This window comes from Acipenser ruthenus, chromosome 1, assembly GCF_902713425.1.
Source record: "Acipenser ruthenus chromosome 1, fAciRut3.2 maternal haplotype, whole genome shotgun sequence".
Lineage (NCBI taxonomy): Eukaryota > Metazoa > Chordata > Actinopteri > Acipenseriformes > Acipenseridae > Acipenser > Acipenser ruthenus.
In genome coordinates, this window is record NC_081189.1 from 118,421,144 (window position 1) to 118,438,119 (window position 16,976).

At 42.6% G+C, this 16,976-nt stretch overlaps 1 pseudogene; it reads left to right on the forward strand.

Moving 5' to 3' along the window:
- Positions 1 to 2,554: 2,554 nt before the first annotated feature.
- The window catches only part of LOC117421123 (exocyst complex component 6B-like), a 186,964-nt pseudogene continuing 172,542 nt past the window's right edge, over positions 2,555 to 16,976 (forward strand).

Below are 16,976 nucleotides of genomic sequence, written 5' to 3' on the forward strand. Positions count from 1 at the left end.
AAGAAGCACACACATAGCGAAATACAGCCCTCACCTTTTAGAGCTGCAGATTTACTTAGACCCAACATTGAGTCTTCATTCAGACATCTTTAACCCTTTGTTTCAGAGTCAGGTAACAGACACCAACAGCAAACTGCAGGATGCGGGGAAGGAGGTAGGGTGTGCACTGGAGTGCTGTTGTCTCATACACAAGGAACCTCTAGCTGTGCAGTTATCAGTCACATTGTTATAAATTTGTTTCAAGACAATCTAAAATGTGCACCGACACAAAGCCTACACGCAGTTACACATAGTCCTGAAGCTGGTTCCTGTACCAAGATGAATGCAGCTCCAGCTGTCTGTCTCTCTCCATGATTAACTGCATGGCATGCATGTTCTTTTTTTTTTTTTCTAAATCAATCTCAATAATTTAATGTTTGAAACTAGGTTGCCTGTCTTCTAAACACCTTTTGGTGTTTAGCCCTTTGCGGTCCATTGTCTGACCTGGTCCGACATTGCAATTATTCCTATCCGGTCCATTATCGGACCCTGTCCGACATCATCAAAAAAACGGGATTCTAGTCGTTTTTTCTCCGGAAAAAGAAGAGAAAACCATTCAATGGCCGAGTGGGAGCGACAGGAGCCGAGACAAGCCGATAAAAAAAAAAAAGGTGTATCTCATGAATAGTCATACCTGCCCCTGGCATCAGATAACGGGTGCGGTCATAAGGAAACAAGCTGAATGGTACTGTATCAGCACACAGAGAACACAGACATTTGCAGAGCTTTTTTGAGATGTTATAGTAATCAAATAATGACTTGGATTGCATTATTGAGGAGTTTGGTGATAAAACGAGTGATCAGGAGATGATTGATCGGTATGTACGATTATTATTATTATTATTATTATTATTATTATTATTATTATTATTATTTATTTCTTAGCATATGTGAAAGCGATAGCGAACGAAAGGGTGGGGCGGGGCTGGAGATGCCTAGTGAGTGCTTAGTTGATATGCAGGGCCTTTTAAACCCGTTTGACTGGAAAAAAAATACTTTTAAACAGCGCGTCTAAAATTAACTGCGCGTGTGAAAATAAATTGGACCTGACGCGCCTGACATGCACTTAATAAATAGACTGCAAAGGGTTAGTGGTGGTACTGTGTATTTTAGAGTTATATGTTTTAAATGTTTAGAAATATGCATGTCATACAGTCAGCACTTGCATATCCCACCCTATAAAATTATGACTTCAGTGACGGTTAAAAGCATGTGACGCATATCTGATTATTTCATTTGGGCCCGTTCCAACCCTTGTCCGTTTTTCAGGGAAGACAAAAAAGATACAATGTAAAAAATACATAGCTGAAAGGACTGTGTTTTTAAATAAGTAGGCTTCCATTAAAATGAACTGTAGTTGGTTTTGTCGGTACAGTACTATATTTTCAACAGAAGTATTTTAATTTACAACGATATGAATCTGAAAATATCACTTGCCAAAAGAGACGACGCGTGGACTGTAATACAGTACATACTTTTAAATCCGATAAGTATTGTAGCAGTATGTAAAATGTCCCACTAACAACCCAACAGCAGAATTAAATCAAAATGTTACTGTGGCAATGTGCTCCGCCCCTGTGTGCGTTTCTATGTTGTATGTTGCGTGTGCTGTGTTAATGTTGGTGTATAGGCATTGGTACACTGGATATAAACGGGTCTGTGTTTCACGTGTGATTTAAATTGTATATTTGTATTTAGGCACGAGGATGGCACATCACATCACGTGCATTTAAAGTATTAGTATGTGAACACGGGAAAGTGCACTTAATTAATTCACGTGCAGTTGTACCGAGATTCCAATTGAATGATTGACTAGCAATCGAGTCTCGGTACAACTGAATAAAAACAGCATTTTTTCACTCACTCGGGGTTGTGTGTTCGGTGAGTGGAGAACGGGTGTGGAGAATGAGAAAATAAAAAGTAAACCAAGGAAAAAGTAAATATATGTTTTCACTCACCGTGTTTGTTCGTTTGTCTGTTAGTCCACCGTTTGGTAGTGTTAATCCGTTTTGTTTGTCTGTTTATTTTGGCGTAAGTGCCGTGTCCTGTTTTGTGTTTAAAACCTTTTTATTTTGCAATAAACCTTCTGAACGCTACTGCTCTACTGTCTGTGTGTGTTTCTTCCGGGTCTGACGTGTCACCACTCAGCCAGCCTTGTGACAGTTACCCATGCACAGAACTGCGTAAAACGTAAAAGGCAATGCAACTCAGCAAAAGATTTAAAACCATTTTTTTTCCACAATTAAAACAGTATCCAAAGTCAGTATTAAAAATTGCAGAATATAGTGTTCAATAAGGCCCTAATGCCGCAGTTCACTTGCAAATGAAAATGCATAAAAGCAACTAAAGATAAAAACAAAAAGAATCATCACAGTATCTAAAACTGTTGATGATGAACGGTTTCACATTACAGTAGCTTGTCTCGTTCGCTTTGTTTTTGCTGTATTTTCATCGGGGGGGGGGGGGGGGGAATTGGAGGAAGCGCTGTGTAACTGCACAATAAAGACAGACTAATTTGGCACTAGAGAAAAAAAAATCAGGCTGTGACGGATAATCAAATAAATTGTAACATTGAAGAGATGGGCTTTGAATTCCATGGAAGAGCTCAGGCAGTGTCGGTTACAGCAGAGAAACCTGGTGAATTCCATGGAAGAGCTCGGGCAGTGCCGGTTACAGCAGAGAAACCTGGTGAATTCCATGGAAGAGCTCGAGCAGTGCCGGTTACAGCAGAGAAACCTGGTGAATTCCATGGAAGAGCTCGAGCAGTGCCGGTTACAGCAGAGCAACCTGGTGAATTCCATGGAAGAGCTCGGGCAGTGCCGGTTACAGCAGAGAAACCTGGTGAATTCCAGGGAAGAGCTCAAGCAGTGCCGGTTACAGCAGAGAAACCTGGTGAATTCCATGGAAGAGCTCAAGCAGTGCCGGTTACAGCAGAGAAGCCTGGTGAATTCCATGGAAGAGCTCGAGCAGTGCCGGTTACAGCAGAGAAACCTGGTGAATTCCATGGAAGAGCTCAGGCAGTGCCGGTTACAGCAGAGAAACCTGGTGAATTCCATGGAAGAGCTCGAGCAGTGCCGGTTACAGCAGAGAAACCTGGTGAATTCCATGGAAGAGCTCGAGCAGTGCCGGTTACAGCAGAGAAACCTGGTGAATTCCATGGAAGAGCTCAGGCAGTGCCGGTTACAGCAGAGAAACCTGGTGAATTCCATGGAAGAGCTCGGGCAGTGCCGGTTACAGCAGAGAAACCTGGTGAATTCCATGGAAGAGCTCAAGCAGTGCCGGTTACAGCAGAGAAACCTGGTGAATTCCATGGAAGAGCTCGGGCAGTGCCGGTTACAGCAGAGAAACATCGCAGCTACCGTTGACAAGCTCAGCCTCTGTCTCCCAGGTGCTCTCAGTTCAGATACTACAGCTTCCACTGGCTAGAACTGCTGCTTTTACAACTGGGTCAATAGGAGCCTTGTCCTTCCAAGCCTGAACTTCACTGTATTTTCAGAGATGGAAATAAAACTCCTGTTGCAATTTTAGCTGATGCAGAATCAGCCCTGTTTTACTACTCTGTGTATAAAATGTGCCCATTACTCTTTACTTTCTTCAACTAAACTAGTTTAACAATGCCTTTGATTTCAGGGATGGAAATAAGACTCCTACTGCATAGCAGTTTAACTACCTCAATCAATCAATCAATCAATCTTTATTTTGTATAGCGCCTTTCATAGTGGACCACCATCACAAAGAGCTTTACAAGATGAAGTAACAACAAGAAAATACATAATACTTTAAATACAGAGAAATGCATAATACATGATATACAGTAAAAAAAAAAAAAAAAAAATGCATAATACATTAAATACAGTGGAGAGTGCACAATACATGATAGTAACATAATACATGAAATTGTAGCAGCAACACAGCAGCATATAGCAAATATCAGGCTTAAAGAGCATGGAAAGCAAGAGAGAACAGGTGGGTCTTGATTAGCCACAGTGTGTATAGGTAACAAGCTCAGGTGTCTCTTATTTATCCCATAGTAAAACCAGGAATGGAACAAATTGCTATACAGTGGGAGTCTTATTTCCATTTTTTGAGTTCTGTCCCTTTTTTTGGTTAAGATGAAAAGCCACATGTGGTGACCATATTTAAAAGGTGGTAGGTAAATTGTTGTACTACAAATAAAAGAAGTGATAGACCTTGAAATCAAGTTTTAATTCAGCTAATTGAGTGGTCTTCTGAGACCAAGAAAAATTACAGTGATAACCTACAGTTTCAGACTCACCTAATTTTTGCTTGAAAATGAAAACAAATGTAATAAGTTGGTTTGTAATAAAAAGCAAGGATACAGTCGGTTTTTAAAAGAAAATGGAACTGTGGCTTATCAAGCTTTTCCAGGTCCCTCCTTAATTATTGATTATCCGGAACTGCAGGGCGTCAGTAAAACTACCTATTGAAGGAGTATCAGAATCTCGGGATATGTTAAGGAACCTTTCTGTCTGTACGTTTAATTTTAAACATGCACATACAGTGGCTGTGTGGTAAAGGGTGGACCAGTGATAATGTTCCTATTGTAAGGACATCATATTTCATGCAAATTTAACAGCAACCTTTTATTTTGTATATATTATTTCCTATCACACTAATGAAACTAACAAATGTGAAATTTGAACGACGAAAAAAATAAAGAAGTGAATTTGGTTAGAGAGAGTTAATACAGTTCCGTTTGCACATGAAGAGACTGCCATGCATTCGGTGTAGGAATGGTCTCTTGAATAATACCTGCACATATTATGGCAACAGCAAATGGTTTACAGCAAGACTAGAGGCGGGGGTTGTAGTGCCCATTTTCCCTCACTCAGACCCTACACACTAAATATCTTGGTATCCCTGATTAGATAATCGTCTCCTCTTAAAAATATATGCTGATTAAAATAATGAGCAAGACATCTCACAAGTAGAATGGTCCCCCGAAATGTTCTCCGGACAACTTGCTTTCCTAGAAAGAGTAGAGGATTATCTATTGAGAGACACCAGGGTCTTTAGTAAGTAAGGGGTCTGAATGAGGATAAATGGGCAATACCTATACAATTCTGTTTTGTGTAGAAGGGTAATTAAACATATTTCTCTTTCTCTTTTTCAGTTCTAGAGATGTACAATAAGCTGCAAGAACAAATGAAAGCCAAGAGGTACTTTTTTTTCTCAATTCCTTTACTGTCTTTGATATGCTTTGCTTCACAGCAGTTTCAGCCAGGGTAAAAAAAAACAAAAAAAAACTGCTAGTTTCAAAACGGCAACATTTAAGACCTGTGTAGTGAATGGAAGTGCATGTCAAAGTTCTACAATGACATTTAAGACCTGTGTAGTGAATGGAAGTGCATGTCACAGTTCTACAATGACTTTTAAGAGTGAACATTTCTTTGAAAGAGGCAGCTCCGTAGGGTTCGTACGCTAGTCTGGAAAAAGTATGGAAAAATGCCAAACCCATTTCCAGGGCTTGAAAAACCATTTGTCTGTTATGAAAGTGTGGAATTTTACTAGTATCACAGGAGAATGAAAATAATTCCGCAATTCATTTTTATTGTTAATAATTGATCTCGAAAGTAGGCCAGCAGCTCTAGCAGCAATTGTCTAGGCAATTTACTAGTAGCAACTATATTGCTTGCGACCAAATCCTACGAGGATTCCCCCATGTAACACCCCTGACAACATCCTGACAACTCAAGCACTCCTATCCAGTCAGCGCACTGGTATATGTCACATGACTCTGAAGGCTATGATTTTTTTTAAATGAAGTTACAAACTGGAATTACAAGATACTATACTCTGCTCACCAAGATTCACATATTGTTATCTTGTTGTTACCTTTATTAAATCGTTAACGTTATATCCCAACCCAGGGAAAAAATAAATAAACATCACTGACTCTTTCTGTAGTATAAACGCATGTTAATAAAGAAAATCAAATAATAAAAACAGTACTAATATATTATTAATAATTTAGCTTATGCTTTTTATCCAAGGTGACTTCCTTAACTTACTCCAGCAGTTTATATTGTTCGTTTTGGATTGTCCTTTTACTATAGCGAACAAAAGGCTTTGGACCCAAACAGGGTTGTTATAGCGAGGGTGTGCTGCATTTAGTATTTATACGACACCTGCACATTTTAATCTATAATGCGTGCACATTTGTTATTTTTCACCTCCCGTAGTGTTCAACATTTAACAGAGGGTATAAAGACGTTTGGATCAGAATCTAATATCATCCCTTACAGAAAAGTAATATCCTGCAAGTATACTTGTGCCAAAATTGTCTGGTTTTAGTATGCCATTGGTACCATTATACTGTCCTATTTTGGCACAAGTATACTTGCTGTATACAACTTGTTATATTCTTTTTGTAAATAATGCAATGTAGTTCTCAAATATTGGACATTTCTTAGATTGTATCTTAATTCTCTTCTGCGTATCTACATTGTCCCTTGATAGATATGCACCTCCAGATTCTGACAAATACTTTTAGAAAACCAGTGCAACTTCTGCTCTGGATCAAAAAGCTGTAATGCTCTGCGGCTGCCCGCCTATGTGGATAACTGTCGAAAAACTAGTAGAAACTAACTAAAACACAAGACTGGGAAAAACAAATGGAAGTCTGAAAAAAGTATGGAATTTTGATGTTGAAAAAGTGTATGAACCCTGTCCATAGAAAACAGTTTAGAATAGGTCAGAAAGTTTTACAGTGAGTGAAGCCAGTTGAAATTTCAACCCTACCCTTTTGCACTCCTTTAAAGATTTGAACTAGCATTGTGCTCCTCGCTGACCCCAGTAAAGAGATTAAATAAATGTCACTGTGTGGGTTTTGTGCTTGTACTGATCCAAATGGTGCATTAACCTTTTGAATGTTAAATTTAATTTCCAGATTGTACAACAGAAAGTTCCGCTTCCCCTGTTTATCGAACACTGCAGTGTGTTAGGGTTAAGAACCCGGGGTTAAACCATTTGAAAGGGCTTAGAAGACACATGCCTTGTTTCCACTGCCTGACACTACAGGCTTCGGCTGCCCACGGCTCACCGTCCAAGAGAGCGTTTCAGTGCCTTTGCCAAACCTGGCAAACCTCGGAAATCCTTGCCATGCATTAAAGGTCACTGGGGGATTGTGAGATGGGATTGTTTTTTGTTTTAAAGAAACCGACGGTAACTCTGCCTTCAGAACAAGGTGAAATTGAAAGAACCTTCATTTCCATTATGACACTACATACAATTTTAGACAGCCTTCAATTGAATAAACCCTCCAAAAGAAGAGGGATGGAAAGTGAAACGCAAAACAAGAATACATGGTAGACATGCCTTTAATAACCTATGCAGCGGCTGGCATGTAGTCGTAAGCACCAGGCAGTGGAAATGGGACACTAAACTGCACTGTGCACATATATTAGAACAGCCCATTGCTTCTGTTGTTTTGATTTGTTTTGTGTATGAAATCAAACTGCTGGAACTGAAAACTCTTGAAAAATGGTCAAAATAGGCAAATTAGTAATCGTCTAATTTTAATTGATGACTTTAATAGGCCATATTAATTGATGACTTTAAATAGGCAATTCATTTAAAATAGTAAGAGAAAAGGAACACAGAACCACACATGGTAAAATGAATGAGACTTTAGAACTTCTTTTAAGACGCCTAACATTTTCACACGAGTGCCTATTGTATTTATATCAATATTTCTTTTTAATAGAGAGAGAGAGAGATTATATGCATGTCTCCAGTCATGTGGTTTTCACGATCACGCTGCGAAAACCTTGTGTAGAGGTTCAAGCTCAGCACGTCTACTTAAAGGTACATTTATCCAATTACGTGAAGTATTGTATTTATACGAACAACAGCTGTGACCACTTTGTGCAGTCAAAAGGGATGCGACGCGATGCGTCCCGTACAGCACATAGTGAAGCTGCACAGCAAGCTTTCTGCGCCTGACATATCGCATTCATCTGCAACAGAAGTACTGCATGAACCAGGCTTATAGTTTCCATGATTCTGAAACAAACAGCATGTTGTAAAGAAAGCCTCTACAGAAAACAGCTCTCAATTTTTTTTTTCATTTTAGCTGTCACTGATTTACATGCTTGCTCGCTCAGCTATCTCATTCGCTGAGCTATATAGCTACACGTAAATGCTGTGTGAAACAACCAAACAATGTACAGATACACAGATTTCTATTTTCAGCGCATGATAATGCATTTTTTAAAGGAAAGAAAGGAACCGCCTAATCAAAACTGTTTTTATATCAATTTTCAAGATTTCGTGAATTTGAAAAATGTCAGTGATTTTCACGATTTCCGTGACCTCAGTGACAAAATCGTGGCCTTACGTGTGAACTCTTTACTATGAAGCACTAAGGGGAACATTGCTATCATCGGTATGCACACTTCACAGTAAGACATGCAACAAATTCAACGTGTGCAACTCCAGTGGTATTTGAATTTAGTCTGTCTTCCACAAACTGATTCATTGCTTTTATTCTTGCATCATTCACATTAGCAAGCTTGGTGGCAACCTCTGCGGGTGCAACAATGCCAGTTTCAATGTGGTGAGGGCTGTCAAGTCAGCATTCAAATCAAATGGGGTTGTCATGGAGTTGGTGCTGGCGCTAACCATCTTATTTACATCTCCTTCATCTCATTGCATGCGACGTGGCGCAGCCTCCTTATGAAATGTCTGAGTCTACCATATCACACATTACCTTCATGGAAGCTGTGATAGCCGAGCGCTCATGAGCAGTGATGAACCATCACGCGAAAGCTCCTGGATTTAAAGTTAAACCCACTATACCCCTTTTTACTTTACTATCACAGTTTACTGTTTGTTCAAGTGCCATGTCTAGCCAGACTTTGCTGAATTTATTTTTAGACTGAGCCAAAGAACGATTTCCTTGCACAAACTGCTCATGGTCTTCAGAGGCATAATCTGGCAGCTTATCACAGATGTACACAGATAGCCAGCGGGCATAGTTGGTGCAGTCAAAAGCAAAAAACAGTGCTAGCATCTTGTGGTGGGGTGAAGGTGTAGCGATGACGTCAGCCCCTGCTGACGGACCTGGAAGACAGACACACAGGCAGGGGAATGTGTTTAAGCACTATAGTGCATATTTAATAAACACACCAAAAGAAAAGGCAAAAAACAACAGGAACACAAAAGGGCTGGATGGCCAAAACAAAGGTACAGATATCTATAAATAATTACTCGGGATCTAGATCTTGCTCCCCGTTCTCCTTTCTCTCTCCGTCTCCTGTCTCTCTTCCCCCTACTGAGCGGAGCTGGTCTCGTTTTTATGTAGCGAGTTTCAATTGATTCTCATTATTCATTTGAAAATCAACCGCATATGCACGAGAAATACTTAAGAAAATCGAAACAATAAATCAAATAACCATACTTGCCAACATTTGGAAACTGTTCAACGGGACGATCGTCTCGGGGCGGGGGAGGGGGTGTGTGTGTCATATGCATCATACACGTGGGAGGAGTCATACGCAAAAAAAACACTCATTATCATATAATAGACGTATCCCCCCCAACTCAACACAACATGACCATCATGACAGTAAAAATAGACGTGATGAAGCATTCTTACCTTTGTGTAAGTTAGTGATCAGCAGATGTGTCAACCACACGAAGAGCACAGTGTGTGGTTTTCACTAACTCTACTGCGGTGTCCCGCCTACAGCTTGTTCAGAATACCGCTGCTAGAATTTTGACTAAAACCAAAAAAAATGAGCATATCACCCCTGTATTAGCCTCCTTGCACTGGCTCCCTGTTCAATGTAGAATTGATTTTAAAATCTTATTATTGACCTATAAAGCCTTGAATGGAGCAGCACCTAGCTATCTGCAGGAGCTACTGACCGCGTATCTCCCAAATCGCACTCTTAGATCACAGGAAGCGGGGCTGCTCGTTGTTCCTCGGGTCAATAAAATCAATACGGGAGGTAGGGGCTTTTTCTTTTAGAGCCCCTAAACTGTGTAATGCTCTACCTCCATGTGTTAGGGAAGCTGGGTCTGTGGGTATATTTAAGTCTAAACTTAAAACACATTTTTATAAAATGGCATTTTTATCTTGGTGGTTTTAATGCAACATAATTGCTAACTTTTTAATGATTATTTTTTATTCTTATTGTATATTTTGTATTTTATTGTATTTTTATGTATTTGTCTACAGTGCCTTGTGATACTTCGGTATGAAAGGCGCTATATAAATTAAATAAATAAATACTGTACTAGCCACTGAAGCGGAACAGCGAGGATGGAGAGTCCGGGTTTACCCAGTGGAGGTGGGTTGTCGAGGATTTGTGGCACACTCTACAACCCGGTTTCTCAGAGACTTCGGATTAAGTGGCCAAGAGTTGCGTCACACAGTGAAGAACTTATCTGAAGCAGCAGAGAGGAGCAGCAACTGGCTGTGGTTGAGATGGAAAGATTCTGGCTGGAGATCTCAAGCACAATAGAAAGAAAGAAACGCTGATGTACAGGTAAGTAAGCTGGGCTGAGTTGAGTGGGAGATGGAGGGGGGTGATGCTGGGATGCCAGAATCACCGTCAAGCCCTCTTGAGGTGTCGTGGGCTAGTCGACGAAACACCGAGGATGGAAGGTGCCCACTTGAAGACCCCATAGATGTACCCTACTTAGCTCAATCCAGACGGTTGTCATGCTGATGCGCTGGGGAGGCCGCACTGTGGTTGATCCCCGGTGCCAGCATCGCAGCCGTTGTGTGTGCTGAATGCCAGGGAGGCAAAATAAGCTGATCCCTGGAGCCAGCATTACACTTCAGCCATCAACACCAGACAGAAGGATATCTACATCATCATATGGAAGGAAACGTAAATGGATGGAGACACATATGGATCACATTAGTTTACTGTAAAGCTACGTCTTAGTTGGTGCTTATCTTGGCGAGAGCCGAGTTCAAATCAGCATGAAGTTTTAACATCTACTCTTGTGTAATGGAAATCATGCATCGGGTTGCGGGACATTTGCTAGGAAATCGGGACTGTTCCGACCATGTAGGGACTGTTGGCATGTTGAATAACAGTAATGCGCTGGTGCGAGGCGTCTGCAAGCCCGCACTGTCTACAACCGCCGCAAGATGCAGGTCCCAGTTGCTTTCACGTTCGTCTCTAATGAACCACATAAAATAAATATATTACATTGTGTAAGCGTTTCATAAATTAAACATAGACACAATAATAAGCAGAAAACATATTTAAAGTAGATTTGCCATAATTAAATCAATATAGAATAAAAACAATGTATATTCATACACATCATACACATCATACACAAGGAGTGGCAAACACTGTTGCAGCAGAAAGGTCATTCAAAATGATCTAGACAGCAACTCAGAACTGGGCAGGCACATGGCAAATTCACATTTACTAGAGAAAAGTGTAAGGTACTGCACGCAGGCAATAAAATTGTGCATTATAAAACTCTAATGGAGATACTGAAATTGAAGAAGGAATCTATAGAAAAGACCTAGGAGTTTATGTTGACTCAGAAATGTCTTCATCTGGACAAGCTATAAAAAAGGCCAACAACATGCTTGGATATATAGTGAAAAGTGTTGAATTTAAATCAAGGGAAGTAATGTTAAAACTTTACAATGCATTAGTAAGACCTCACCTAGAATATTATGTTCAGTTCTGGTCACCTCGTTACAAAAAGGATATTGCTGCTCTAGAAAGAGTGCAAAGAAGAGCAACCAGAATTATCCCTGGTTTAAAAGGCATGTCGTATGCAGACAGGCTAAAAGAATTGAATCTATTCAGTCTTGAACAAAGAAGACTGTGGTGATCTGATTCAAGCATTCAAAATTCTAAAAGGTATTGACAATGTCGACCCAGGGGACTTTTTTGACCTGAAAAAAGAAACAAGGACCAGGGGTCACAAATGGAGATTAGATAAAGGGGCATTCAGAACAGAAAATAGGAGTCACTTTTTTTACACAGAGATTTGTGAGGGTCTGGAACCAACTCCTCAGTAATGTTGTTGAAGCTGACACCCTGGGATCCTTCAAGCTGCATGATGAGATGATGAGATTCTGGGATTAATAAGATACTAATAACCAAACGAGCAAGATGGGCTGAATGGCCTCCTCTCGTTTGTAACCTTTCTTATGTTCTTATGTTAAAGGAGAGTCATTATTTAGACTTTTTCAAGAATTTCATGATGGCAATTTTACCACTACATAATTACCCCCCCCCCCCCCCCGCCCAAAAAAAAAAAAAATTACTACTGGGGGGTTCATCCCTTCATAAAAATGTGTTAAACCTTTTTTTGGGGGGGAGAGGGGGGGTGCTACAAATTAAAACATTTAGGAGGGGTGTTTGGGCCCCCAGAATACTTAGAACAGGGGTCACCAATCACGGTCCTGGAGGGCTGTTCCACTCAAAGTTTAACAGGTAAAATGAGACAATGAACTACTTGAGGGTCTGGACTAGGGCACACATGGTCAAAGCCTTTAAACCTTTAAAAGAGTTGACAGTTAACCCTTTTCAGTACTTTAAAAACAGCATAGAAGCTCAGGCTTTAAAAAAAGGGGCTTGTTACCAGGAGGTTGACAGTGACTCACTGCCTGTGACCCTTCGGATGAGACGTAAAACCGAGGTCCTATTGTAAGTGACTCTGCAGCAGTAGTTGTGATGCATAGTTCACTCCCAAGTCTCTGTAAGTCGCTTTGAATAAAAGTGCCTGCTAAATGACTTTAATAATAATAATAATAATAATAATAATAATAATAATAATAATAATAATAATAATAATAATAATGATGATAATGATGATAAGTTGGGAAGTGGAGGAGTTACCTGGAATCCTTTAAGACTCAACATGAGTTGATGATGGGTCGTACGGCCACACGTTTTTAAATGTCTCCATGATCTTATATTCTTATGAGCCCTTTAATTTGAGCTTGTACCCTTTAAGATTATGTTACCATTTGGAACAAATTACACCGCACAAGAAAATCTCACCAACTAAAACAAACATCATTCTGCATAGTTTCAGCACTCACCCACAAAAATGCAGTCTGTCTTTTTATTTATCAGTGTACTCATTCCCTGTTTTGAACTAATGAACACGGTAATGAAACCCAAACCCAAATCAAAGTAATGCACAGTCCTATGCATTTAGTCACTGCTGTGCAAAACAGTTCTCTGAAGAGTAACAAAAGTACTGCAGCTCATTTAGTCTGAAGATGGTACAGGTCTCGCTGGAGAAGTTTCACTTCACTTTTATAGATTGCAGTTATTTACATTACCACTAGGGGTCAGACGATGCCTGTAGTAAAATATAAACCTGCACATAGTAGTTGACTTCTTGGTTAAAGGCATTGTATTGCTGAAGTTTCCATCCTTAACTTAAGATCTATTCCCCAATGCCTCCCTTATCCTTGAGCCATATTGGAATAATTTTAGTGGCTTTGAAAGTCACTGATTTGCGTCACATTTGCCACGAATAAAGAGCAGTGATGATGGCACTAGACTGTAGGGTCATTCTAATTCAACTGGACCGCATTCTGTGGTTGATGATACATAAACCACATGTGCTGGAGCAAAATGTACCGGCTGGGTGCTGCGTGCTTTCCAGAGAAGAGCCATGTACCTCCTGGTGAGAATGTATCTGAAGCTTTCTTTCCCAGCCCTTTACCTAATTGTTCACGCTATGGAGGTTGACCTTGGCAAGTGTTGACAGTGTAATTATGCAGCTTGTTTCATGGGCTTTCCAGTAAAAAAACAAATTCATTGTGAAATGTCATTGATGTAAGGAATTGAGCTACCAGTCCCAGTTTTTCCTGTGATAACTGGGACTTGCTCCTTTAGCTCTGTGTTTTTGGCTTATTAAATGTAATAATAATATATTTATTTTTATATAGCACCTTGTCACAAAGACGGCCAGAGTGGGTGGCGTCAGACCGGAAGCAGGAAGGAATTCAAACACAGACAGACGGTGATAGTGATGAGCTGAGTGTAATGGCTGCACTCAGCGTTTATTAACAAATAAAAAGGTTTTAAACGGTACACAAAACAGGACACGGCACTCGAGCCAAAACAAAAAGACAAACAAAACGTACTACACTTAAACAGACAGACGAACAAACACGGTGAGTGAAAACACTTCTAATTATTCTTATCACTTATTTTAACTCCTTTCTCTCTCACCCGTTCTCCTCTTCCAAACACCCAACCCCTAGTGCAAGAAACGTGCATCTATATATACTGTTGTGCTGGGATTCAATTACTAATTAATTATTCACTTGAATCCCAGCACGTGAATTAATTACGTGAAACCCCGTGTTCACATATTATATTTTAAATGCACGTGCGTGATGTGCAATCCCGTGCCTAAATACAAATATACACTTTTTAAATACACGTGAAACACAGACCCGTTTATATCCCGTGTACCAATCTATACACCAACATTTACACACGCAACATACACACAACACACAAATGCACACAGGGGCGGGGCACTTTGCCACATATACCCCCCCTTGTGCGCAGCACACATGGCCTCAACGGCCACCTCCCCCCTTAAAAACCCAGCAGTCCAGGACAAAGTCTCGGGCTGGGAAGGGAGGCTTCAGTGGGCCCATGGCTGGCCATGCTGTCAGCACCCCTGCCGGTAGTGGCACGGCTGACAGCCTGTTGGTCCCGTCCTGCAGCGAAAAAGCTGCGGGGGCAGGTGGTCCCCCGACCTCCCCCTTCTTCGTAGCCGGCAGCTCCCTCCTGTGGGGCTCCGGCCACAAGAACTCCTGCAGCGAAAAAGCTGCAATGGGAGCAGGTCTCCGGACCTCCCCCACGATCTCCGGCAGCGAAACTGCTGCTGGGGTTGGTGGTCTCCAGACCTCCTCCCCCTTCGTGGCCGGCAGCTCCCCTTTCTGGGGCTCCGGCCACCGTACTCCCTGCGGAGGTACGGGCAGCAGAGGCAGCTCCTGCTCCTCTGCTCCGGGCGGTGGTGGAGGCAGAGGCAGCTCCTGCTCCTCTGCTCCTTGCGGTGGTGGTGGCGGAGGCAGAGGCAGCTCCTGCTCCTCTGCTCCTTGCGGTGGTGGCGGAGGCAGAGGCAGCTCCTGCTCCTCTGCTCCTGGAGGTGGTGGAGGCAGAGGCAGCTCCAGCTCCTCTGCTCCTGGCGGTGGTGGTGGCGGAGGCAGAGGCAGCTCCTGCTCCTCTGCTCCTGGAGGTGGTGGAGGCAGAGGCAGCTCCAGCTCCTCTGCTCCTGGCGGTGCTGGCTCCCTCTGCTGTGGCGGCTGGGCATGTGCACGCCGTGCTGCCTTCAGCAGCATAGCGAGAGGCTGCTGGGGGACACCAGCATCCTGCCCTTCTCCCCCCCAAAAATTTTCAGTGGGTTGAGCCTGTAACCCCTCCCCTTCCGGCTCTTGGGGCTGAACCAGCAGGCATTTCCCCTCTGCTGGTGGCTTGGGTCCCAGAGCTGTGGAAGCCCCGACTTGCCTCCCTTTGGGCTGTGGACGCACCGACTCCTCCCTTTTGGGCTGTGGACGCACCGACTCCTCCCTTTTGGGCTGTGGACGCACCGACTCCTCCCTTTTGGGCTGTGGACGCACCGACTCCTCCCTTTTGGGCTGTGGACGCACCGACTCCCCCCTCTTGGGCTGTGGACGTTCGGGCTCCCCCCACTCAGGCGTAGGACGTTCGGGCTCCTCCCACTCAGGCGTAGGACGTTCGGGCTCCTCCCACTCAGGCGTAGGACGTTCGGGCTCCTCCCACTCAGGCGTAGGACGTTCGGGCTCCTCCCGCTCAGGCGTAGGACGTTCGGGCTCCTTCCGCTTGGGCTGTGGACGCTCAGGCTCCTCCCGTTTGGGCTGTGGACGCTCAGGCTCCTCCCATTTGGGCTGTGGACGCTCAGGCTCCTCCCATTTGGGCTGTGGACGCTCAGGCTCCTCCCGCTCGGGCTGTGGACGCTCAGGCTCCTCCCGCTCGGGCTGTGGAGGCAAAACCAGCAGGCATTCACCCTCTGCTGGTGGAGATGGGGACAGCAGGTACTCACCCTCTGCTGGTGGAGATGGGGACAGCAGGTACTCCTCTGCTGGTGGTCCTGCTACCTGGGCTGCTGTTCCATTTATGGTTGCCTCCAGGTAGCTGAGGACAAACTCCACACCTTCCTCCAAGGTGTTTGGGGTGTGTTCCTCCTGATATGCCTCCCATCTCTCACAGTCCATCATCCACAGAGCCCGGACGACCATGGGCAGAGACTGGGCCTCCAGCCCAGCATTCTCCAGGAACCAGCCCCGCAGTTTGATGGCGTCTTCTGCCATTGACTCTCTTTTTTTTCTTTTTTTTTTCCCCCAAAAACAATATTTGTAATCCTTTTTTTTTTTTTTTTTTTTTTTTTTTTTAAACACAAAACCCCCTCTTCTGGTCTCCGAATGGAGGCGTGGGTTCAAATCCCACTTCTGACACCACGTGTCACAAAGACGGCCAGAGTGGGTGGCGTCAGACCGGAAGCAGGAAGGAATTCAAACACAGACAGACGGTGATAGTGATGAGCTGAGTGTAATGGCTGCACTCAGCGTTTATTAACAAATAAAAAGGTTTTAAACGGTACACAAAACAGGACACGGCACTCGAGCCAAAACAAAAAGACAAACAAAACGTACTACACTTAAACAGACAGACGAACAAACACGGTGAGTGAAAACACTTCTAATTATTCTTATCACTTATTTTAACTCCTTTCTCTCTCACCCGTTCTCCTCTTCCAAACACCCAACCCCTAGTGCAAGAAACGTGCATCTATATATACTGTTGTGCTGGGATTCAATTACTAATTAATTATTCACTTGAATCCCAGCACGTGAATTAATTACGTGAAACCCCGTGTTCACATATTATATTTTAAATGCACGTGCGTGATGTGCAATCCCGTGCCTAAATACA